Raw genomic sequence first — 25,832 nt, 5'->3', positions numbered from 1 at the left:
TAACATAGCTTCCATTTGAATGCAGTTATAGTCAAAGTCAGCGGTTGTTGATGACATATACATTACTTTCCACCAGTACACGAAGTCAGTACTAATATCTTCCTGATAAACACTCTTACACTTTTTCTTTATGTTCGATATGATGTGCCACCTACATAGGTTTTTTGTAGCATTTGGGATGATATCACACGAGTTCATCAGGGATATGTACCTGTCAATCACGATCACACGCGGCTCCCTACAAACGTCGACCATTCTTTTAAGTCGCTCAAGGGCCTACGTGAAGTTACCTTCTCGTTCCCTAATTATAACTGTGTGCGCAATACAAAACAACTACAATGTCGACATTACACCAACAAACTGAATAAAAGTCCACTTATACATGTTGGTATTGTACGTCGTGTCAATCAAAAAACATCAGGGAATGCACGCCACATTGTATGCGACTTCCTATGACTGGAGAAAACATCATCCGTCCTTTGATGGAAGGATTCTCCCAGGTATGAAACACAAACACATTGTTATGGATAAAATTTTCAAGTGCCTGCATTGGGTTAAATAAAACGTTAATAAGTATTACAAATGTTCGTTTTAAATAGTCAAATTCGAATGGCATTCAAGTACCTTTATGGGGGTATTGCCAATTTTAGTTTGCGCCTTAATGATCCTCACGACATTGTATACATGCTTAATAATACATTTGTTATTAGGAAACTGACCCCATAAGACTGATTTAAATTTATCCAACCTCACCCCCTACTGGTGTAACGTCTCAACTATATCAAGTTCCTAATCAGTCATTTTCCTAAGAGGCGTGTGTCCTTCCTCAAATACAATGGGACCGTGGTTGTGTGTCTCGTTGACTACCTCCATCTTCCAACAATCACCTTTCGTGTTATACCTCTCAATGAATTTAAATGGGCAACACTTTTGCATGCAAGGTCCACACTTTTGTTCCTTGACCGTTGGACCACTATAACACAACCATGTTCTCGTCCTCTCTTCTTAACCCATTCTACCAACTAGTTATGAAAATAAAAAAACTGAAACAAGTATAAGCTCATTTTTAAAGCTTGTTCAAAAGAATAATAATAATTTAAACAAAACATATTGTGTCATACATTATCCGTTACATACGAAACTGTCGTCTCGCATATGTCATCATCATCATCATCTTCACCTCCTTCGCCGTCAGCCTCTTGAATGGTATCATGAACGTAATTCGGTACTGTTCGTGATCAATACAATGGCTCTTCTACTGGTAGCTGGTATAAAAACGGGGTTTCGTAATACAGGCCCTCTATAGGTAACTGGTACGAAGACTGGGTTCTGTAATATGGACCCTCTACACGTAGCTCGTACGAAAATTGGGTTCCGTAATACGACCCTTTTACTGGTATCTGGTACGAAGGATGACCGTGTTGTTCTGCCGGTTGGACTTTGTATGTATTCGATGTGTTGTTATCCTCCGTCCACGAAGGGCGAATACCTAACAAGTAGTGACTTCTATTATATTATATAAATATACAAAGAAACCTGGTTAGAATTCGCTAAGTTCGACTGTTCGTTATATGCATAGCCCGACTTTTTTTTATATGCATAGCCCGGCTCCTCATTCAGGTCTGGAAGTACATTCGAATTTGGTAAGCCCAGCTGCTCCGACTGATCGTTATATATATGCATAGCCTGACTGCTTTTCATTCGAGTTTGGAAATAGATGTTCAAACCATGACATTTTTTGTTTCTAAGATAAAAGTGTCACGCAAAAATATAGCTTTTTTTTCCTGAGGTATATTTGTTTGTGTGTTGTGTTTGTGATATACAGAGAGAAAGGAGGGGGAGCCGGAAGGCTCAATAAGTCAACATTGACCCTATCCGTCATGCATAGGTCTATCCGCGGCGTATAAAATACGATGTTTTATTCCGATTTGATTGTCGCGGGTTGTCGGGTATCTTATCTGTCGCGGATAAACCTATCCACGGTGGATAAGATACAACATAAAGGAACAACTAAAGACAAAATCCCCTCTGTTTGTGGTGGATTGAGAGGGTGTTTTTCAATTCCTATTGTTGTTCCTAGCAGAACCCAATAAAAACCCTGGTAGCAGGGGCGGACCCACATAGGTTTGATCGGGGTCCCGGGACACCGATGTTTTTTAAAAATTACTTAGAGACGGTATATTAAATTTTGTAAGAACCCCATAAAAATTAATACTTGGAACCCATACTATTAAGATTGAACTGGTATAGTGGAAAGTCCCTTGTTTTACTTGTGAGAGGTTGTAGGTTCAAGCCTTATCATACTCCTTTTTGGTTGTTTTTTTAATATCCTAGTCTTAGTTATGCATTTAGGGTATTTGTGCTTTTTGTTAGTTTCTCTCATATAGTCATTATCACCATGCAACATATATAATGTTAACATGGATTTTGCATATTCTTTTATTATTTACCTTGTGTATGTATATTATAATTAATCATTTATTTGTGTTAGAGTTATTTTTTCATGTTTTGGTCAATTATGTAAGACCATATATATAGATTACGTTCATGTTTTTCGGGTATGAATTAAAAGTGTATGTTTCATCTAGTTTGTAATTTAGATTCTTTCTACTTACCCGTTTCCAATGACACCATAGTTCCGTGTTTTATTATGTTCCTCGCCTCGACCCGACCCGAATAACGACCGACCCGAAAAATTTTGTAAACCGAAAAAATTGGGACCCCATTGACAAAAAATCCTGGGCCCGCCACTGCCTGGTAGGACTTCTGACCCGAAGCAAACTATCTGCAAACATATTTTATAGCCACAAAATCATTCTAACGCATTAAACCAACTAAAGATGAAAAAACAAAAATAGTTCTAGTTTCGGATTCCACCTACAAAATAGTAAGCTTTTATTTAATTAACAAAAAGAAAAGTTGACCATGAAAAATCATAAATAAATATTTTCGTATAAAAGATACCATTAAAATATGTAATAACGTGCTCCTGTGGGCGTTTTAAATGTTTTACTCATAAAATATAGGTACATAACACGAGTTTAATGCCTTTATAAATAAGCTTGCAAGAATCCAAATAAAAAGAGATCGATTGACAAATTTGTTCAATCATGACTTCACGGTAAGAGACATTTTGGAAGTTCATTTGAACGTGGGGGTTAGGGACTCGGGAAAAGAAAGTATTTCATAGTTTAGTGATTATTACTTGTTCGAGAATTTTGAATGCTAGAAACAACAAATACTTCGAAGGTAAGGAAGTGGAGATTGGTGGTATTATTAACGATATAAAGTTTCTGAGTTTTCTTTGTTTCAAAAATAGATCGAAATTGTAAGTCGTTAATTTGATCTAATTGATTTAACTTTAGCTTGATATAATATGTTTGCTTTGGCCTATGTTTATAGAAGCAATTAGTTTAAAAAAAAATCATATATGTTACTCTCTTTTGTGGTCAAAAGATATAAAATCACTATTTAATTACACTAGTAGTATATTTTTATTAGAAAATCACTAGGTCACGCGGATAACTACTTAACCTTTATATAATGTCAACACATCCTTTAAATACCCAAAAATAAATCTAACTCAACATCCCTCCCCTTATTCTCTCTCTATACGATGCAGAATCCCCAAGAATTGGAGATCACCTCTCATGCACCAGAACTACCATACCATGATGAACATGGTGAAGTAGAGGGTGACAACATCAATGGCGTGTGTTTGACATGGAAAGACTTGTGGGTTATGGTGCGCAATGGACGGACCAACAAAAGCCGATCCATACTTCAAGGTATCACGGGATATGCCCGTCCCGGGGAGCTCCTAGCTATTATGGGTCCTTCTGGTTCTGGAAAATCCACGCTCCTTGACGCCTTAGTCGGTATTGCTGCAAAGGAATAGTAATAATAATGATCAAAACTTTTATAACTGCTTTAACTGATATCTTGTATGCAGGGAGATTAGACCCCAAGACTAGGAAGAGTGGTGATATATTAGTTAATGGGATCAAGAAAACCCTAGCATATGGGACATCGGTAAGAACTAAGCTTAAAGCATATGCAGGAAATATTATTTTATTTGGTTCGTCTGGATCTTCTTTGGTCTAATTTACGGTTTAAAAAACATATAGTGAAGTAAAATACTTTTATATAAAACTAAAAAACTATTAACTAACTATATGGTAGAGTTATTGAGAAAATATTTAATGGTTAAGTGAGTAGGAGGGTAAATATGGATTCACTATTTTGGTTACGTACGTCATAAACTCCAAAGATCACCTATAATCTCTTTCATGTCTCCCAAGTTTTCGTTTTCCATTTTTATTGGGTCACTATTATTGAATTATTTAAAAAAGTTTGAATGTCTTAATTTTATTACAAAAACAAAACAAACAAAAAAACGAATATGCTAGGCTGTGTACAAACGATCCTATACTAGGGTATAGCCCGTGTTACACACGGGTAGAAAAACATGTCAACAAACATAATATGTTTAAACAACAAATTCAAGCACACAAAACTTCTATAACTTTCGGACCAAAACATTAACCATTTACAATGTCTAGATATAAAAAGTTTAAGGTTAAAATAAGTTAGTGTACACCAAACCATAAAAAATATCAACAAAAGACCTAAACATGTTCTTTCATATTAAACTACCATCAACTTCTTCAAATAGTCTAACAAAAGAAACTCATGTTGCTTCACCTCCTGAAAAATTATAAAAACAATATAATTCAAATTAAATATACCATTAAAATAATATGTTTAATGATGAAAGCTCGTGTTACACACGGATGAAAGTTATGAAAGTAAAAAAAAATATAACATGATACGTAAATTGAGTTATATTATATAATGATTTTTATTTATGACTTTTATAATAAGTTTTTGATATATTTATACACTATTAATTATAAGCTATAATTTGCAAACCAAATCTTAATGTTTGATTTATTTTAAAACAATACATTCATATCGATATTATTATACATTTTATGTGTATAAAAATAGTTTTTAGAAAAAAGGTTGTCACATATTAAAAAATGTCTTTGTATAATGTTGGAAGAATTGGAGACAAAGACTCAAACAGTAAATTAAAATTTGAATATTTTCAATGGCTAGTAACCTGTGTATCATACGCGTGAAAATTGTAAATAAATATATATAGCGACAATGATAATAATAATAATAATAATAATAATAATAATAATAATAATGAATCGATAGTGTAATATTTATAAGAACAAATAATTTTACATTCATTATAAGGTATTACTTTGTTGTTTTTATTAAAACAAAATAACATACAACAACAAATAACGTAAAATGCTAACTTAAAACATCTTTCTAACTTAATCCATGAAGTAAAAAAGATATATCAATAACTACATCATGATATATGAAGTCATAAAGTCTTGTTTATTAAACAATAATCGAAATATAAAGAAATGTGTTATAATTTTTTATATTTCCAATGAAGAAAACTAAACTAACTACAAAATCAAATTCAATGTATTGTTAATAAGAGAAATAAATGTACAAATACAATTCACAAACTATAAACAAATCATAAATCTCTATGTACATCCTTGGAATGAAAAAATGAATTTTATGATAAAAATTATATAGAGATAGTCATTATAATATCATACGGTTAACAATAGAAGTTATTTGACAAAATTATTACACGGTTTTTATTTATAGATGATTTAGATAAACTTTGTAAGGATGTGATCGAATTAATTATGATGTAAGTTTTGTCTAAATCTGATTAATAAATTTGAATATTAGAGTGTGTAAGTTTCGGTTTAATTTTAATATTCATATTTTGTCAAATTTGGTTACGAAATAAATCTGAATATTAAATTTGAATATTAAAGTGTGTAAGTTTCGGTTTAATTTAAATATTCATATTTTGTCAAATTTGGTTACGAAATGATTTATAGATGAAAAAAGAATGTCTTTTTAGTTAAAAAAAATAGTATAACTTAAAAATAACTTGTGACGACACGAATTCATACCGAAAAAATTTGATACTCTTTTAAAATTAACACAACACGTTTCAAAATAATTAGAAAATATTAAAAAAATGGTTAATTAGTCAACTTCAAAATATTATGGAAATTTTTTTTTATTTTTGAAGCATCGATATCGGGAGGTTTATTTTAGAATTTAATTTTGACATTTAGACATAATAAAAATGGTCAAATATAAAAAAATGGAAAGTTTGTTGAGATTGAAGATTATGGAAAGTTTTTAAAGTTTGTGTTTAATTTGTAAAATTCCGTATTAATCCGATTTAATTATGTTATGACTATTAACCATAAATTAAACAATTATAGTGACTATTTAAAATTTGAAATTTAAATATAATTTCGAAATGATTTATTTAAACTTCGTATTTAAGCAACAACTTATTATATTTTTAATAACTTATAATGATGATTTTAATTTGAATTTCGAATAGAAGATTGAAATTATTAATTTGTGGGTTTATTTTTAGACATAATTTTAACATTTAGGCATAAATAAAAATGATCAAATTTAAACAAATGGAATGTTGGTTGACAATAAAAAATATGGAAAGCTTTAAAAGTTAGTTAGTAATTAGTCAAATTTCGTACGGAAATAAATATGTTATGAATGTTAATTATTAATTAATTAAGAATATTAAGCAACAAAGATAATACTTATATTTTGGTCAAGCTACGTATTTTAAAATCATTAATGTTGGAATTCGGTAATAATGCTGGAATATATTTTAGGCATCAAAAAAGCTATAATTTTATACGTATTTAATCTTATTAATTATGTCATCAATATTAAGCAAAATTTAAGTAATTTTAAGTAAGATTTTAAAGAAAAGTCAAATGACTATCTTCATTTAAAATTTAAATATCAATTGAAATCATTAATTTTATTTTAAAAGGTAATTCGGTAAAAAAACTGGAAAAAGTTTTATGTAAAAAAGTATATTAAAAAAAAGAATGACAAACACTTTTAAAATTGATAGGAATTTTCAATAACATCCACACATGTTAACAATCAAAACATGTTTACAATTAATAGAAATAGGATAGTACCCGTGTTACACACAGGTGTAACATATTTAAAATGTAATATATATGTAACATCGTATAAATTTATTGAAATGTAAATGTCGTATTTATAAATTATTATAATCTTACATGAATTATAAATTTGAATAATTTAAGAACCAAAAGGGTTTTATTTTAACCAATAATTTGACATAATTATTGTAAGGCCTCGTTACCGGCGCCCTACATTCGCTGTTGGATTTACTCATAAACATAGTTCTAAATATCAGAGTTAATTAAAACTTTGCGCGGAATATAAAACTTCAACCATAAAAAATTACATAACTTTCAAATCTTGTCTTAACAAACATTCATATTTATTTAAAATCAAAACATAGTCTTTAACACATCATAACATTTCCTTGAGATGCCGGTATCTTCAATTCCATGCCTTGTGTCCTCATCAAGAGAGCTGCCTCATTCTACTCACCTACGTGCATACTAAAAGTCAGCTACGCTGAGTGAGTTCTAGTTAACCAGGTAACATACAATACATCCATACACATTCATATATATACGCACCCGAAGGTACATATACACACATAGTTCTTTACCTTCCTTCGTACGTTCATACTATCATACCTTCCTTCTTTCCTTTTATACATACACATTTACATATACATCATCCTAGAACACTCGCAGATATTATTAGGGTCTGTTCCCTGCATTCACGGATATTATTAGGGCCCGGTCCCTACGTTCGCGGATATTATTAGGGTCTACGTTCGCGGATATTATTAGGGTCCGTTCCCTTTCTAAACTTACCTTCCATACCTTTCTCTACATTCATAATCATAACTTCCATACGTACATACATCATTTGTATATCATGTATATAAATATATATCAAACATATCTTTTAACTATCCCTTGACGATACATGCAATATCCGAAGATCGTTCATGCATCATTAAGCATTCATTCATACATAAGACATACACTTACCACTTAAGGTAAGTGTATTAACAATTCACATCGAGTATGCACACAGCCCCTAAAACATAACAAGGAAGTGGGGCTAGAAACTCACCTGAATGCGGTTACGTTCACCGTTAACAGTTATTCCTTTCTTGAGCTGTGCACGGTTAACTGTATAATAATTACATGTATCAATTAACTATTACTACTCATATCGTATTTCTATCCTTATATAGCCCACAACGAACGGGGGTCCGACAGCGGGGTTATAGGGGCGGCAGCCCCAAGCGGGGTCCAAGGGTCGAGCTGGAAAAATTTTATTTTCATTAACTGTCTTAACACATTTTTCATTAGGATTTAAAATTATTTTCTAATTCGCTAACTCATTTCCTATAACGAATTAAGCCTAATTCGTTATCTAATTCGCTATATAACCTTCCTTAGTTCGTTATCCAGATTCATTCTTTATTACCATCTAATTCGTCATTCCAGATTTGTTATCTTATTTAACGAATGAGCTTATAACGAATCACCAGATTCGTTATCTTATTTAACGAATGAGCCTATAGCGAATCACTAGTTTCGATATCTTATTTAACGAATGGGTAGTTAAGGAATTAAGGGCTGATTCGTTATCAAGTTAAATGAATGAGTCCCGTTCGTTATGACCGCGTAACGAATCACCCATCCTTAACGAATCACCAACAGTTCTTATCCAGAATTTGACTCAAGGGTCAAAGTCAAAATCGTCAAGAAAAATAGTAGTCAACAGACCTTAGATATGCGATTAAACCTTAGTTCCTTAACCAAATAACACGATTTAGGTATCAATGGATTCGGAATCCAAGCGCCTACAAACCCTAGCCATCAAATCGGCCAAACGTACATGTTTTAGGGGTGCGATTTAGGCATATATGTTACGGTTTCTTTAGCTTAGCGATTAACCTATCAATCGTTAATGGTTTTCAGCAAGAATCATCATGTTTGGTTAATTTTTACAATACGCATACAGATCTAAGATTATCTAAATGAACCCGGACATATATGAAGATTTCTAAATATAAACGTACCTTAAACGAGTCGCTATATGAACACGAGCTGGTCTTGATGTTGTTTAGGTTTGTCACGACGATCTTGCACCAACAAGCTCGGGTTTTCAACCTCGGATCTAGGCTCGGGTTAAAGAATAGTGTTTGTGTGTGTTTTTGATGGTGTAGGCTATGGTGTGGAGATAAATAAAATGGAAAAGATTAGGGTTTAAGGGGTATTTATACTCCCTTAAGCCCATGGACCTAAGGCCCATTCCATTTCTTATTCCATCTTTTATAGTCCACGCCCGTCATCTTATAGTTTATATATCTAAACCGAAACACGACGCTTTATCGAATAAACAAAATTTCCATTTATTTATCATAACCAAAAGTAGGATGTTACAATTAACATTGATAATATAATCTTGAATTCGAATTCAAATTCAAATAGAATCGTGCAAAAATTAACTGGTACTTTAATGGAATTCTAATAAAGGTTGGAAAGAATTTTGAGATTGGAAAACTTTTAATGCGAGATTCTTAACTTCGAAATGGAATAATTAACATAACAATTCAAATTTAACAAACTTCAACATTGTATTATGGCGATACTGCAAAATAAATAACAAACAAATATAAGAAAATATCAATACTTTACAAATTAAAAACTAAGAGAAATTAAAAAATGGGTTAACTAAAATACAATCATAATGACCAAAACAAACTCAATCAATCTACTCTCAATCAAATACTTTTTCCATGCAATTGGCCAATCTATCAAGTTGGGCAGCCATAAACTAAAATTATTAAGAATAAATTAATGTTAGATATACTGAACTATTAAAAAACAAATCAGTAAGAATTATTAATGGATGTAATCGGAATAATTATCATAATAATTCCGATAAGGAAATAAATCAACAATATTTTCGTATATCTCAAAACCTTCAACATGTCAATTGAATCTTAGAGTTTGATGTAGAACCTATATAGATTATAGTAAAATTAGATTACAATTAGAAAGAATACAAAAAACAAAGTGGAAAGAAATTGAAATGACAATGAAAATAACCTGAAAGTTATAAAACAACCATTGTTATAGGTATAAGACATTACCGGAAAAACTTAACGGAAAAACTAACAAGAAAAACTTACCGGAAAAACGTAAATACGTCCACATATTAGCTCATCGCCGTTTTTGATCTACAACCTAAACTGATTTTAATAAAATCAGCTGACAATGAAAATAAAGATAAAAAGGTTAGAGGAAACAATAATCGGAAGAAAATATAATGTTGCCGGAAATACATATATCAACAATCGGAAGTTTATTATAAAATACAAACTTACCGGAAAAATTAATACAAATCTAGATCTAGATTAGCCGGAATATATGAGAGGAAAGAAAAATATAAAATTTCAAATAAATATAAAACAACCATTGTTATAGGTATAAGACATTACCGGAAAAACTAACTGGAAAAACGTAAATACGTCCACATATAAGCTTCATCGCTGTTTTTGATTTACAACCTAAACTGATTTTAATAAAATCAGTTGACAATGAAAATAAAGATAAAAAGGTTAGAGGAAACAGTTAGCGGAAGAAAATATAATGTTGCCGGAAATACATATATCAACAATCGGAAGTTTATTATAAAATATAACCTTACCGGAAAACGATTAATACATATCTAGATCTAGAGTAGCTGGAATATATGAGAGGGTGAAAAGAGATCCGGCTAATAGAGAAAGAGAGAAACATATGTTTAGGGTGAAAAACTATGAATTATTAAGGTTTAAATATAGGGTGTTTGGTCAACATCACACGTGGCAGCCTAATAGAGAATATGTGAATGGAAAGTTGCTGACTGGATTGCACATGTGGATAGCCTAGAAGAAGGTCATGTGTATAATTGTATTGCTTTAATAGTATTTAAAGATAAAGATACTCAACTATACATGTAAAAATGTATTAATTAAAATTATATGCATTCAATATTAAGATTACACGTATATAATAATAGCCTAATTGTTGTTTTCATGTTGACTGTGTGATATATGTTCGAGAACGAATTGATAATAGAAACACAAACGAGCACACGATATTTAGGTAAACCTCACGTATTACTATAATCAAGAAACTAGCACAAAACTCAATTGCAATAATCCCTCTTACCATACAATAACCATATCATGGCTATGTATTTATAGGGTGACACTAACTTGGCCAACAAGTAACTATTATATATATAAAGCCCAATTGTAACCCCATAAACCCATTACAACACCAACCCGGTCACCTACACGTGACGAGCCTAATAATATGAAAATTACCAACAATCACCCCCTTATTTCCGACTCGAAACTAAGAGATCTTCAACGCCGAGCAATCTTCTCATCTCGTCAAACTTGATTCTCGCAAGTGCTTTTGTAAGAATGTCAGCTCGATGTTCCATGTCACTAATATGCTCCACCGCTAACAATGTTGAATTTACATCCACATGATGTAATTGCCATCACTCAGTAGCTGCAATGGAAATAATCATACATACGATTTCAAGTCACGCCACCGAAGCAAAGACCTCGTCAAAATTGACTACTGGTTGTTGCACGTAACTATTTTCCATGAGTCTTGCTTAATGTTTATTAATCGAACCATCTGCGTTTCTTTTCACCTTGAAAACCCACTTCAATCCGATAGCTTTAGCCCTTCTCGGTAACTCCGTCAACTTGCATGTGTCGTTACGTTTAATGGATTCGAGTTTCGTTTGCATAACTTTTATCCACTCTGGTTTGGATTTTTCTTCACTAAAATTCCTCGGTTCACCTACTTCTAACAAAAAAAGTTCAATGTCCTCCACTTCCAAACTTAGGGCAAAATCATTGAACTTAACCGGTGCGATCGGAACACGCGTAGATCTTCGTAAGTTACTTTCTGGTTCATTAAGTGCCTATATCGCTAAATCAGTTGCTGATGTCGCTAAACTTGTTGCTAAGTTGTTGGAATTAGTGACCCGAATATCAGATGTTGTCGCTAAAGGTGCCGGTGGGCTGTCTGAATTAGCGACAGAAGTTGTCATTGATTATGTTTCAGAATTTGGAAACAAAGCTGAATAGTCGTCGCTAATGTTGTTGCGTCCAATTGGCTCGGTTACAAGTTTCCCAACTCCAGTATCAATAACCCCGTATCAATCAACCCAAAATAAACCCGCTGCTAGCTCCATTTCTTCATTGGTTTGACCCGAATTAGACCAAACTCACGTCTTCTTCTCGTCAAAAACCACGTCACGAGCTATCGCAACCTTCTTGGTTTTCGGATTGAACAACCGATAAGCTTTGGACTCGGTCTCGACTCCGATACGCACTAAACTCGTCAAACGATCGTCAAGCTTTTTCAAGTGAGTGCCCACTATCTTTGCATACGCCACACAATCGAGTACTTTAAGATGAGCAATATTCAGTTTCTTTTGTTTTAGCGTCTTGTATGGCGTTTGTATCCTTTAGGTTACAAGTAGGAATCTGATTCTCGAGGTACGTTGCATGTCGGATTGCCTCACCCCATAAGTAATTCCGAACACACAGTGCTTTTAACATACTTCGTCTCATCTCCGATAAGGTCCGGTTCCATCTTTTAACCGCCCCATTTTGTTGAGGTGTATACGATGCCGTTAGATGTCTTTGAATGCCTTCCATGTCAGAAAACTTGTTGAACTCATGTGAGTTAAACTCACCACCTCGGTCGGTATGAAATGTCTTGATCTTTTTCCCGACATCTCCTTCAACCATTTCTTTAAACTTCTTGAAAGCTTCAACGCCTCATATTTAGCCTTCAACAAATACGTTCAAACAAATCATGAGTAATCATCTATTAAAAGAAAAACGTACCTATTACCCGCTATTTTTGGAGGGGTAATCGCTCTACACAGATCACCGTGCACAAGTTCTAAAGCTAGAGTTGCCCTAAAAGCTGCGAACTAGGAAATGATTGCCTCGTTTGCTTCCCGACCAAACAAGATTCACATAACTTGTTTTCATGGGTAACGCCATACATCCCTTCAACCATCCCTCTTAGCCATTATCTTTATTGACTCGAAGTTCATGTGACCAAACCTAGTGTAGGTCCTGAAACGACCATCCGAACGGTTTTGCTCTTGACACGGTTTTCGAGATATGTGCAGTGAATTCAAACGACCGAACATAAATAATATAACAATAAGATATAAATGAACTATCTCGTTGTCGGTTAAAAGATTAATAACATTGATAACAAAGAACCGACCTCACCCAAGGTGAGCTCCCCTTGGGTGGGTGAAAACACCTTACAAACACACACATAAAAGTAAACATAAAGTCCTATTTAAAGCTAAAACCAAACATTCTAGAAGATCTCCTCAACGTTGAAGCTAAACTCGTGCACCGAAGCTCTCGTCTCATATCTGGATTTCGCGCCACTTCAATTATAGACTTGACCATAATATTTTTAACGAGTTTCGTAATTTGATATCGAAAGTCACTAAAATTGGCCATACAGTTACCCCCTTGACTTATGATATTAAAAACTTCGTTGAACCATGTCTCGCATCTTCACGAATCAACCCGATAAAGCCGAAGCCTCTTCAATCACCCCCTAAAGGTATGATCCACCTAAATCATTCATAAAGGAGTTATCGCTTCTTTATCCATATTGGATCTTCAAGCAGTATAGGCTCAGAAGAACTATCGGGGACAATGAACAAATGACAAAGCTTATTATTTCCGTGAATAAATTATTTAGGTAACTCACCCCTAATAAATAAGTATCCCAGATACTCATAGCCCACATTTTGAGGTTGAGTGTCACGCCCCGAACAAAGGCGGTGGAACATGCCGGGGTGCAATGGATTTCTCAAGAACACAAGAAACTATTAAAGTGACAATATTTAAACAACTCATTCGCTTCATTTAATCAACAAAAGTAACACAACATCGTTCATACAAAATAACACCAAATATAAGAATTTAGTTGTTCATTCTTCTAATAACCTAAACGGTTTCAAATAAGATAGCATCTTCGAACTTCAATCAACCAATAACCAAACCTGTAACAAAGCATAAAATAATATTTGTCAACACGAATGTTGGTGAGCAATTTCACATTTTCGAGTATATATAATATGAGGCAAAATCCACAACTCGTATATGAAACTATAAATAAAGGCAAGAATTGCAGTATATAAATCAAAAATAAATAAGGATCCTTTCTAACCGGTAACAACCGACATACTCGGATAATGAGGCTCTATTCTATTAGCACAAGGCTAAAGTAGTTAGGGGTGCGTATGATCATACTTATTGAGTCTCAACAATAACATAAATAAACAGTCGTGCACGTAAAGCATTGCATATATGAAGCATATAACACACAATAGGGCAAATATTCAAGTATCATATACTCTAGAGTTTGGGGTTTGAGAATATAGTATCATAATTTGAATAGGTATGCATGTTACCCCCAAAGTATAAAAATATAAACGGGGGATGAAATGTACTCACATGACATAAGTAACTTGAAGGATTAGTTTCCGATAAAACGGGGAAATGTAAGTTCAACGAGCAAGACCTAGATTAAAAAAGGGTCTTGAGTTAGTAGATGGTCTTAAAAGCTTTAAAGTAAAATAACATGACTAGTAAGATAAATAATTAAACTTTAAAGGTTAAAATGTAATTACATAAGAAATTAAAGTAATGGTTTTTGAAAAGTAAGTTTACTCGAAATCGGGACTCAGTATTCTATTCATTTGTTTTACTTAACCTTTGTTAAGTAAATATTTGGGTAAGGTTGCAATATTGCAAGATCCTTTGTTAGGTAGATACCAAAACGAGATTTTTCGAGTGTTCGGATTTGTCGGTTCAAGTCTTGATAATTGGTCAAGCTCGAAGCCGAGATTCCAAGTAATAAGTGATATGAGATAACTCAATGAAATCAAAAGAATCATAAAAAAGTGTGTAGTTATATTAAGAAGAACCCCAACGTCCATTAAGCGAGTGTTTGGTTTTGTCGGTCCAAACTTGTTATAAGATCAAGTTGGATCCGACATGCCAAGTATTTTGAGAAAAAATTAAAATTAGTTTATAATATAGTTTTAGAGAAAAATACGAGATTCGGTGGCCCAAAACACAACTAGTGTGTCTTAAGAGAGTGAACTCGGTTTAGTTCGGTCTTGGTTCGGTCCTTGACTCGAAATAAGACCGAGGATGGTTACCACATACCCAATACCATAGAACTTATTAAAATGAACTTAGAAATTATAATATACAAATGTTACATGTAACATATTAATAAATCATTTTAAATATAAAGCATTTAAACGAGAGTTCGATGTTGGTTCGGTCCTTGACTCGGAATAAGACCGATAATGGTTACAACATACCCAATACCATAGAACTTATTAGAAAAAACTTAGAACTGATAACACTCAAGTCTTACATACAATATGTTAACAATAAAGTATTTAAACAAAAGTTTGGTTTCGGTTCGGCTCTTGACTCGGGATGAAACCGAGGATGGTGGTCACATACCCAAATACCATTGAACTATTAAAATGATTTGGAAACTAAAAGTAATAAGGACTAAACAATATTAATAAGCTTAAACAAAATTAAAGCATAAATTAAAGTGTTTAACAAGGATATAATAGTCCTCCATGTAGCGTTGCCTAGCAATACACTTAAACCGACATGGCCAGAGAAGGGAAAGCCAAAGAAATAAGGGAAGCATTTTTTAAACAAGCTATAAAAACAAGATTTGATTAACAAGAATTAGTTAGAAACAAATATTAGTCTTAGTTTGACCTTGTGAAGTCAAACTATCAAGAGTTTGGAGAAGAATACTTAGATCTAGACTGGGGGGAGTTTAAGGTGAATGAGCATACCAAAATGGGATGCATTGGTCTTGTTTATATAAGGAAAGAGTGAAGGGTTGGCCATAATGTTGTTGTTAAGAATTACATGCATTTGGATATGTTTAAAAGGTCAAACAATGCACAAAACAACAAGAAAAACGAGCCGGTGGTCTGCAAAGAGGCCTAGGCGCTGCGCGACCACCATGGGCTTGGTGGTCGCATGGCGCGGCGCCCCTAGTGTGGGGTTGTTTCTAGATTTTGTTATTTGACAATTTTAGTCCCATAAGTTTATTTTAACTCGTTTTTAGCCATAAAAGGATGTTTTAAGGTACCGAAAAGGATGTTTTCTTGATCCAACAATTGTGTATCATAAATGAACATAAAACCAAACATTTAATTAATAACGTAGGATCAGTAGGACCAAAACGGGTCGGGTTTCCGATACAAAAACAATTACAAGTTAAACCAAAAATGACGAATGTCACATTAAGAGCTTAGACAATTTAATTCCCTTTTAAATCTAACTTGTTTAAAATTTATCACCTTAATAAATAAGCATCTCTGATGCTTGTAGCCCACGTTTTCAGGATCCAATTCTTGAACACCTAGAAAATAACATAAATAATATGCTTTGAACACGGTCCAATAATGAAGAAAAACTCGAGAAAATTTTGACTTTCGTCAGTTTGGTCAACCCAAATAATAATCACTTTCTATGCCAATTTTGTTTTTCACATAATCTACCAATTTGTGGTCTAATTGCCATGCCCAAGTTATGATGACAGGTCCACGTTGAAAAAAAGAATCACTAGCCCTACCTAACACAATCAATTTTATGATTTGAAGCTCATATCCGCCCATCATCAATCATCAAGCCCAAAAGAAAAATAAATCAAACCTTGCAGATGGTTTCAACGATGAAGAGTAACAGCAGCAAAAAAAACCTAGCATCTTCTAGCCGCCAACATACATGTGAACAGAGGTCACCTCGCCGGAATTCGGACATTCATCAGAGAGATCTGCAAGTTGCTCGAAACATTTGATTTGGTCAACTCAAACCGCCATCCCCACCTAAAAACATCAAAATCGTCACCACCGTCGATGTCATAAAACCACAGGTGTCGAAAAACCATATTTCGAAACATAAGCCTTCAACCATCATTCTCCCAGCATGAACAACCATTCATCCAACCACCGATTACCAATCTGGCCACAAAATCGAGCTCTGACGAGTCACTCTTCGTCAACACAATACACCCCCAACCACCTAAAGTCACAGACGTCGGTAGCCAAAAAAATGTACAACTTCCCTTTTTTTAACCGAAATACCGACCTCTTACAACAAAAAGAGATAACCGATAGGCACCAAACTGAGTATCGCAGTTTGATGTGTGCATCTCCAATCTCTGAAATCATCGCCGGAGAAGAACCGTAGGGTTGCCGGATTTTCGGCGTATGGCGGAACGGTTCCCGAAACGCCCAGATTGGGAAATTGTAGACCCCGAACATCCGGATCTACAAGGAAAATCCTTCAAACACGCTTATTTCCCACTTTATTTCCAAATTTGTTTCTAGATCTAGAAACTTTATTTTCAAACTTCAACGGGTTTTAACGTCTCGGTTCGGGTAATAACGGAAATAGAACCCGAATATCAAGAGCAAAGTTGAATTATAATATTCAACCCGCTCTAATACCAATTGTAGGTCCCAAAACGACCATCTGAATGGTTTGCTCTTGACACGGTTTTGGAGACGGTTGCAGTGAATTCAAATGACCGAACATAAATAATATAACGATAAGATATAAATGAACGATCTCATTGTCAGTTAAAAGATTAATAACATTGATAACAAATAACCGACCTCGCCCAAGGTGATCTCCCATTGGGTGGATGAAAACACCTTACAAACACACACATAAAAGTAAATATAAACTTGTGCACCGAAGCTCTCGTCTCGTATCTGGATTTCGCGCTACTTCAATTCTTAACCTAACCATAATATGTTTAACGGGTTTCGTAATTTGATATCGAAAGTCACTAAATTTGGTTTTACACCTAGCATGCCACAACCAACTAGTTTCTTTTCGGCTAAGTAAACTAACTGGTTTACTTATCTTTAATTGTATCTGGTATAGCCTATTAGAGGAACGAGTCACCTTCATTAATAACCTACATTGCCCATCATGCATCTTAAGGTAGTTATCTTTTATATGAATATCACACCCGTGTTTTGAGGCTTGACTGAGACTAATAATATTGCTTCGAAGACTCGGTATAAAATAAACATCTGTAAGCAAACGATGTTCACCAGTTTTTGCCTCAAATAAAATTGACCCCTTACCGCTTATATCAACATAAGAGTCACCCCCATAGTTAACCTTTCCCGTGACACGATTGTTAAGTTAAGAAAAGAAAGACTTGTTACCCGTCATGTGGTTACTCGCGCCGTTGTCCAACTACCATTCATCACCATCTTTGGACTCGTAGTTTCCAGGTATAACCTTCTTTTCATTAAAGAACACTATTTCTTGAACAAACTCCATCATAAATAAAGCAGGATCCCTTGTCTCGGATGCTTCAGCTAACTTTGCTTCGCCTTGAAATTTTTGTTTTCGGTTAGGACACTTATGGACAAAGTGTCCAAACTCATCACATCGATAGCATTGAAGCTTTGAGAGGTCCCCATTTTGCCCTTATGTTCACGGTTTTCCCGGTTCATGGCATTTTCTTGATGACCACGGTTTTGACTCGAACCGCGACCACGTCGTCCTCGCTCTCTTCCATTTCCACGACCTCGACAAGTGGACTCATGATCATTGTACCGATTACTTGAGGATTCAAACATTTGAAACACAAACGTACCTTAGGTTTTGGAATGCATATCTTCTTCCCGAATCCACTCCTCGTATGCTTTTAAACGTCCCACCATGTCTTCAAACCCAACAGTTTTGAGATCCAAAGTTTATTCAAGAGAGGCAACAATTTGAATAAACCTACTTCGAGGTAAACTTGAAAGGAACTTCTTGACCATCTTAGTTTCCTCGATCATCTCTCCTAAACTCGCCGCCTTTGACGCCGTACACGAGAGTTTCGCCTCAAACTCATCAATGGTCTCCGTCTCTTTCATCCTCATACGATCAAACGCGTTCATAAGGGTTTGCAATCTTGCCTCCTTAACCCGATCAGCCCCCAGATTACGCGTCTTAATAGCGTTCCAAATATCCTTGGCCGATTCAAGATTACCCACTTGCATGATTGTCGCTTCCGGGATCCACTGATAAATTAACGCAATCGTGATGTTGTTTCTATTATCATCAGTTACACCCGGGCAATGGTATCCCAAACATTATGCACATTCAGGAGTACCTTTATTCAAATATCTCATACCGTGTAATTGGTAGAGGCAAGCATGAGACTTTGGAACGCATTAGGGTTCACGCTCCCGCTCACACCGTTCGTCTTCACTGCTTCCTTATCACCCATCATTCTTCGTCAAACCGTAACCACAAAAAGAATTAGTTTAAGATTTCTTTAACCAAGAAAATAAAAAAGAAACCTTTTACTTATTCTTTTTTTCCTTTCTTCGTATCGAGCGAACCAAAGGAAAATAATAAATCAACTTTACTATTATTTTCCTTTGAACTCCTTATCGACACAAATTTAGCAAATGATCAACTTCTTTGTCTTTTATTACCAATCAACTAATCAAGAATTATTGATCTCTTTTGAATTCAACTCAACACTTCCTTTTCTTGCAATAACGAACGATGGAAGTATTATCGATATTCGGATATGATGACGGTGGTATAAAATTCAACGGTATAATCAATCATTACTCTAATTGACTGATAAACACCAAGAGCACAAGGCTCTGATACCAATTCAAGAACACGAATTGATAATAGAAACACAAACGAGCACACGATATTTAGATAAACCTCTCGTATTATTATAATTAAGAAACTAGCACAAAACTCAATTACAATAATCCCTCTTACCATAAAATAACCCTGTCATGGCTATGTATTTATAAGGTGACCCTGACTTGGCCAACAAATAATTACCATATATAAAGCCCAATTGCACATAAACCCATTACAACATTAATAAATTTCATATGCCCAATAAATCTAATCCGGTCACCTATACGTGACGAGCCTAATAAGATGGAAATTACCAACATTTATCACATGTCATTATGTTCATCATAAGCATATATACTATTATTGATAGGCATAATCAATACAAAATTCTCACAAACCGTTGCTAATTAAAGAAATAATCACATATATAATTAACCTTAGAATAAACTAATGAAAAGTTTTAACAATAATCGTTGTTTGTCGTGTTCTTAACAACCTCGTCATTGACTTAAAATCAAACAATAATTAATCAAGAACTAAACATAATAAAAATCAAATCCCATTCAACAAACTACTAACTTATTACTTTCTAGAAGAGTGAGGAGATATATATCATATACCTCAACTTCATTAAGTTGCTCCCAAAGTCAATATTGAGTTATTGACAAAATGGATTGTAGTCTTATTTTATCTCCAATAGGCAATTAAGAAATGTTTTTAGGAAGAGCGTATATCATAACGTGCAAGGTGTTAAAACTGATGTAACAAAGGTTAATATGTATATCACTCATTTCACAGGTGAGATCGAGACGTCAAAAACAAGATGGGTTAAAGTGTTAACCGGCTTACAAATCCTCTACGCTATCACACAATAATTTAAAATTTATTTTTAAATTAAATTAAGGCAAGTTAAGCGATGATAAACCATTTCAGTTAGATGAAATGATGTAAAAAAAGGTAAAGTGATGTGACACTTACAGGGCCATTACTATATATATATATATATATATATATATATATATATTAACAATAACATATTTATTTAAAATTCATTGGAAGTAAATGCTTTCAAACTTCTTTACACTAAAGTTCTTGAACCATGACTGAGGATATAACATGCATGTTTGTTCATTATCATTTGTTATCTCGTGCAACAACTAAATAATGAATAAATAAAACGTGAAAGTATGAATCCTGAGTTCCTAGAGCTCCTTATAAAGCTTGTTGGGAAAAATGTTGTCAGACTTGATTACTTGCCTTTAGTATAACCAAGTTGGATTTCTCCTCTTTTCATTATACACCAATTTCACATTACTAAGGGCATTCACATTAACCTTCCTATAAATTTATGAGTAGGTTTCGTAAATTATAGAAAGTTGTTGTGAGAGGAGAATAGAGAAATGTTTTTCATCAGTATTGTATATTTAGGAAGACATTGCTCACCTCAATTAATTTTTTAATATTTTTTTAAAGTGGTTGTGAGTGTAGAAAAAAGAAAACGTAATGATAAAGGGAGAAAAGATCAAATAAGAAGTTTGATTATTCTAAGAAGGCTAAGAAAAAGGGTATTTTTGTCTAATACCTTAATATTGAAAACCCACTTAATTTAATTTCAAAAACCCATTTAATTAACCACTTAAATTTTCACTTATCTCCTACAACCACCACCGCCCATCGCCACCCACTGCCGCCACCTTGCCGGAAAAGTCTTCGGAAATTTCGTCGAAAAATAAAATACTATGAAAAACACAATGAAAAAGACACAATGTAAAAAACACAATGAAATAAACACTATAAAAATAAAAACACAATGACAAAAACATAATGAAAAACACAATTAAATTACACAATGCAAAATCACTATGAAAAAATAAAACACACTTGTATAATACAATTTTGTAAAACACAATTTTGGTAAAACACACTTTGTAAAAAACCCATGATTTTTTTATATATAGCAATATGGTACTCATATAAACGATAAAAACACTCGTTATTAAGTTGAAATTGTTTCGAAAAAAATGTAGTATAAAAAAGTTTTGGGCATTTTAAAATGATTGGGGTATTTGACATGTGTCTTGCATGTGAAGAGAGAAAGTCAACAAATGTGTTATCCCTATTATGCCCTTACCCTTGTTTTACAAATGATGATCTCTCTAATCTAATCTCAATCATTCAATTTTAAAATAAATTGACAAGATTATTTAATATCCTTCTTAAGAAAACTAATCTTCTTATTATAACTCAACCCATGATAAAGGATAACAAATTAGTATTTAAATTTGAAAATGAGAGAAAATATAATAATTTTTAATGTAGGGTAATGTGAATGCTCTAACTTGATAGGATTTAAGTAATAATTAAATTCCAATACAACTGCGCTTACAAATTTCTTCCGCAAAAGATAAAAACATATCGTACTAACGTGAAACATTCAATAATAATAAGTTCTTGTAGTTCGGTTTTGCAGATTAGTTAGGAAATCGCATGATTTGTTCTTCTGGATAAATAGATACGACACAGAGAAAATAAAATTTTGTTTTAATCTAGACAACATAAGCATATAATGTAATTAAGATTTATGACATACACACGTATATTATCCTAAATTTATGATTCCTATTTGAATTTAGAGATGGCCGGACTGATTGTTATGAGAGGAGGTGTAACAAACAACTAATGAGTGGTAATATTTTAGTTAATTGAATCATGAAAACCCTAGCATATAGGACATTGTAAGAAATAATAATACCAAACATGCTTTTATTTGGCTCATCTAGATTTTCCATGTTCTAATTTTCGGTAACTAACACAAAATTACTAACTGAAAACTACGCACGTTCTATATACAGGCTTATGTGACTCAAGATGATGCACTAATCACATCACTTACTGTTCGTGAAATCGTCTACTATTCAGCGCAGCTTCAACTTCCGGACTCCATGTCTAAATCTGAGAAGAAAGAGAGAGCGGAAATGACTATAAAAGAGATGGGTCTTCAAGCTTCAATGGACACAAGAATTGGAGGGTGGGGAGCTAAAGGCCTGAGCGGAGGCCAAAAGAGACGTGTTAGCATATGCATTGAAATCTTAATTCATCCTAAGCTTCTCTTTCTTGACGAACCAACAAGTGGCCTCGATAGTGCGGCCTCATACTACGTGATGAGCAGGATCGCAAGGCTTGATCAACACGAAGAAAGGACCATCATTGCATCAATTCACCAGCCATGCAGCGAAGTATTTGAACTTTTTCACAATCTTTGCCTTCTTTCTTCTGGAAGAACGGTTTACTTCGGGAAGACAAGCTATGCAAATGAAGTATATATGACTATCACACCATCTTCAATATGGTTTTGCATTGAACAAATGTGAACTCATTCTGAAAATAAACTAAATTTATATCTTGTTTGGTTGCAGTTTTTCACTTTGAATGGCTTCCCTTGCCCCAATTTCAAGAATCCTTCCGACCACTTTCTTCGAACAATAAACAAGGATTTTGATGAGGTAACTTCTAACAGAACACATCGTATTTATTAATTGTTCTCTATGATTCTAGTAACGTTATTGAAATTCACAGGATATCGAACTAGGTTTAGCTGGAAGGAAACCTACAGAGGAAGTTATCAACACCTTAGTAGATTCCTACAAGTCATCTAGTACCTACCTAGAAGTTAACCATAAAGTTGCTGAAATATGCAAAAAGGTGAAGTAGGTATTCATAAATACCAAAAAAAAATGTCATAATTGACTGTTCTGATTGTGGTATTTCTTAGGGAGATGCAACACATGACAAAGTTAAAGACCATGCTAGCTTCTCAACCCAATCTCTTGTACTCACGAAGAGGTCTTTTGTCAATATGCACCGTGATATTGGCTACTACTGGTTGCGCCTTGCTATCTATATAGTATTGTCCTTAGGTCTGGGAACACTATACTTTAAAGTTGGATCGAGTTACAGTTCGATTGAGGTAAAACACTATACTAATATATTGTCTATACACCATGGCTACAACTTCTTAATTAAAACTATCAATACGAACATGTAGGCTAGAAGTTCGATGCTAATGTTTGTGGCTTCGTTCTTAACATTGATGGCCATCGGGGGATTTCCCTCATTTGTGGAGGACATGAAAGTATTCGAACGTGAAAGATTAAATGGACATTACACACCCGGGGCTTTCGTTATAGCCAATACGCTATCTTCAATACCATACTTGTTCCTTGTATCCGTGATTCCAGGGGCCATAGCATACTACCTAACTGGACTTCGTGAGGGGTTGGATCACTTTGCATACTACATAGCCATACTCTTTTCTTGTATGCTGACAGTTGAGAGCCTCATGATGATAGTCGCAAGTGTAGTTCCAAATTATCTGATGGGAATCATAGTGGGTGCAGGGATACACGGCCTCATGACTTTAGGCGGTGGGTTCTTTCGCTTACCCAATGATTTGCCTCACCCTATTTGGAAATACCCATTTTTTTTACATTGGCTACCTTAAGTATGCGTATCAAGGATTGTTCAAGAACGAGTTTGAAGGAGTAAAGTATGAATATGAAGAAGCGGGGGTGCCAAAAATCATCGATGGATAGTATATATTAAGGGAGAAATGGCAAGTTGAAATGGGTTACTCCAAGTGGACTGATGTGTTGATAATATTAGGGATTGTGGTGATTTTTAGGGTCTTATTTGGGGCTATAAACATGATTGCTGAGAAGGTTAAGTCAGGTCGAATGAATTTGGTGTTCTCTATTCCAAAGAAGCAGAAAGTGCAAGTGATAGTCAATCCTCTTGGCACACCTTCGCATTAAGTATTCCTTAAGTGATTGGAGTGCTATGTAAAATGACCGAAATAAGTTAACACGAAACCATAACAATAATCCAAAGGGAAGGCAGAAGAATAAATATTATATTGTTTTAACCATGGTTTATCATATGCTTTGATCTTCTACAACTTATGTTAAGCTACACGTTGTTCCGAATGTCTAGCTTAAGAGGAGCTTAAGAGGGCACGGCATGTTATCGAGTTTTTATTTTGCCATTTCTCTTAAAGTTTGATAGTATTTATCTTATCTGTAATTTGAATATTAAGATGATTATTATCACTAGCTAGTTACTTCACTTTATTATTATTTTTTTTATCATAGCCTTTAATATAAAGAACTTTGTTTTCAGTTATTCAATAAACGAAAAATAGTTTAGTTCTTTTGAACTCTTTTGGTGTAAATATATGTCATAAATTATAGAAGAATAATATAAAGTTGTGACTATATGAAAATCATAATTTAGTGTTTGAGAAGAGGGTCACAGTATGCACACTTTGGAGGATCTAATCTCACTGTGTTTGAACAGTTAAAACGGTCGTTCAAGATAATAACAGACGCCCATTTTCGTATGCTAGAAATTATGGCACATGCCCCTCAAATCAAATAGCCATTATACTCTCCACGGATGATTATATTAAGTACAGTATGCTTACGTTTAGACATAAGTTTTTATTCAAACGCGAGCATGCTTATGTTTGACATATATTTTATTCGAAAGTATGTCAATATGGTTTATTTTTCGTTTTTTATATACGCTTTAATATTTACGCTCATTTTTACAACATTCTAACTTTTACTGATTTTAGAACATTGCGTTGCATTGTATGAATCAAAGTGCCGCAATGCACGAGAAAAATTACTAGTTCATATTAAGTAGGGCATCAAAGTCCATTTAATATACAGGTTGTAAATTATGGATATTTATTTTTTTAATGGGCCCCTAAATATTTGATATCCCAAAACTAGGGCTATTTGTTATTAGTGGACCGGCCTGGTCATGTATCTTATAAAGAAAAATATCTACCCATAAAACTAGAATATCTTTCTGTTGACCTTTCAATGTGAGAACTTTCAGTTGCTCAAGAATACTTAGGGCGCGTTCGTTTTACGGAATTTTTTTAAAGAAATTGGAATTGGAATTGGAATTTGAATTGGAATTGGAATGGAATGGAATGGAATGTTTGAAAATCCTATCATATGTTTGGTTGATT

The 25,832-nt window shown here is 33.8% G+C and overlaps 1 pseudogene across 1 annotated transcript; it reads left to right on the top strand.

Moving 5' to 3' along the window:
* Positions 1-3,614: 3,614 nt before the first annotated feature.
* Positions 3,615-24,634, top strand: LOC143559440 (ABC transporter G family member 1-like; annotated as a pseudogene). The gene is made up of 7 exons (XR_013139942.1): positions 3,615-3,878; positions 3,953-4,032; positions 22,648-23,112; positions 23,212-23,298; positions 23,372-23,497; positions 23,568-23,762; positions 23,841-24,634. The product of XR_013139942.1 is annotated as an ABC transporter G family member 1-like (transcript).
* The last annotated feature ends 1,198 nt before the right edge of the window (positions 24,635-25,832 follow it).

This window comes from Bidens hawaiensis, unplaced genomic scaffold (assembly GCF_021521415.1).
Source record: "Bidens hawaiensis isolate Kalapana, Puna unplaced genomic scaffold, B.hawaiensis_p1.1 tig00019918_1, whole genome shotgun sequence".
NCBI lineage: Eukaryota > Viridiplantae > Streptophyta > Magnoliopsida > Asterales > Asteraceae > Bidens > Bidens hawaiensis.
This window is presented reverse-complemented; position numbering and strand designations above follow the sequence as displayed.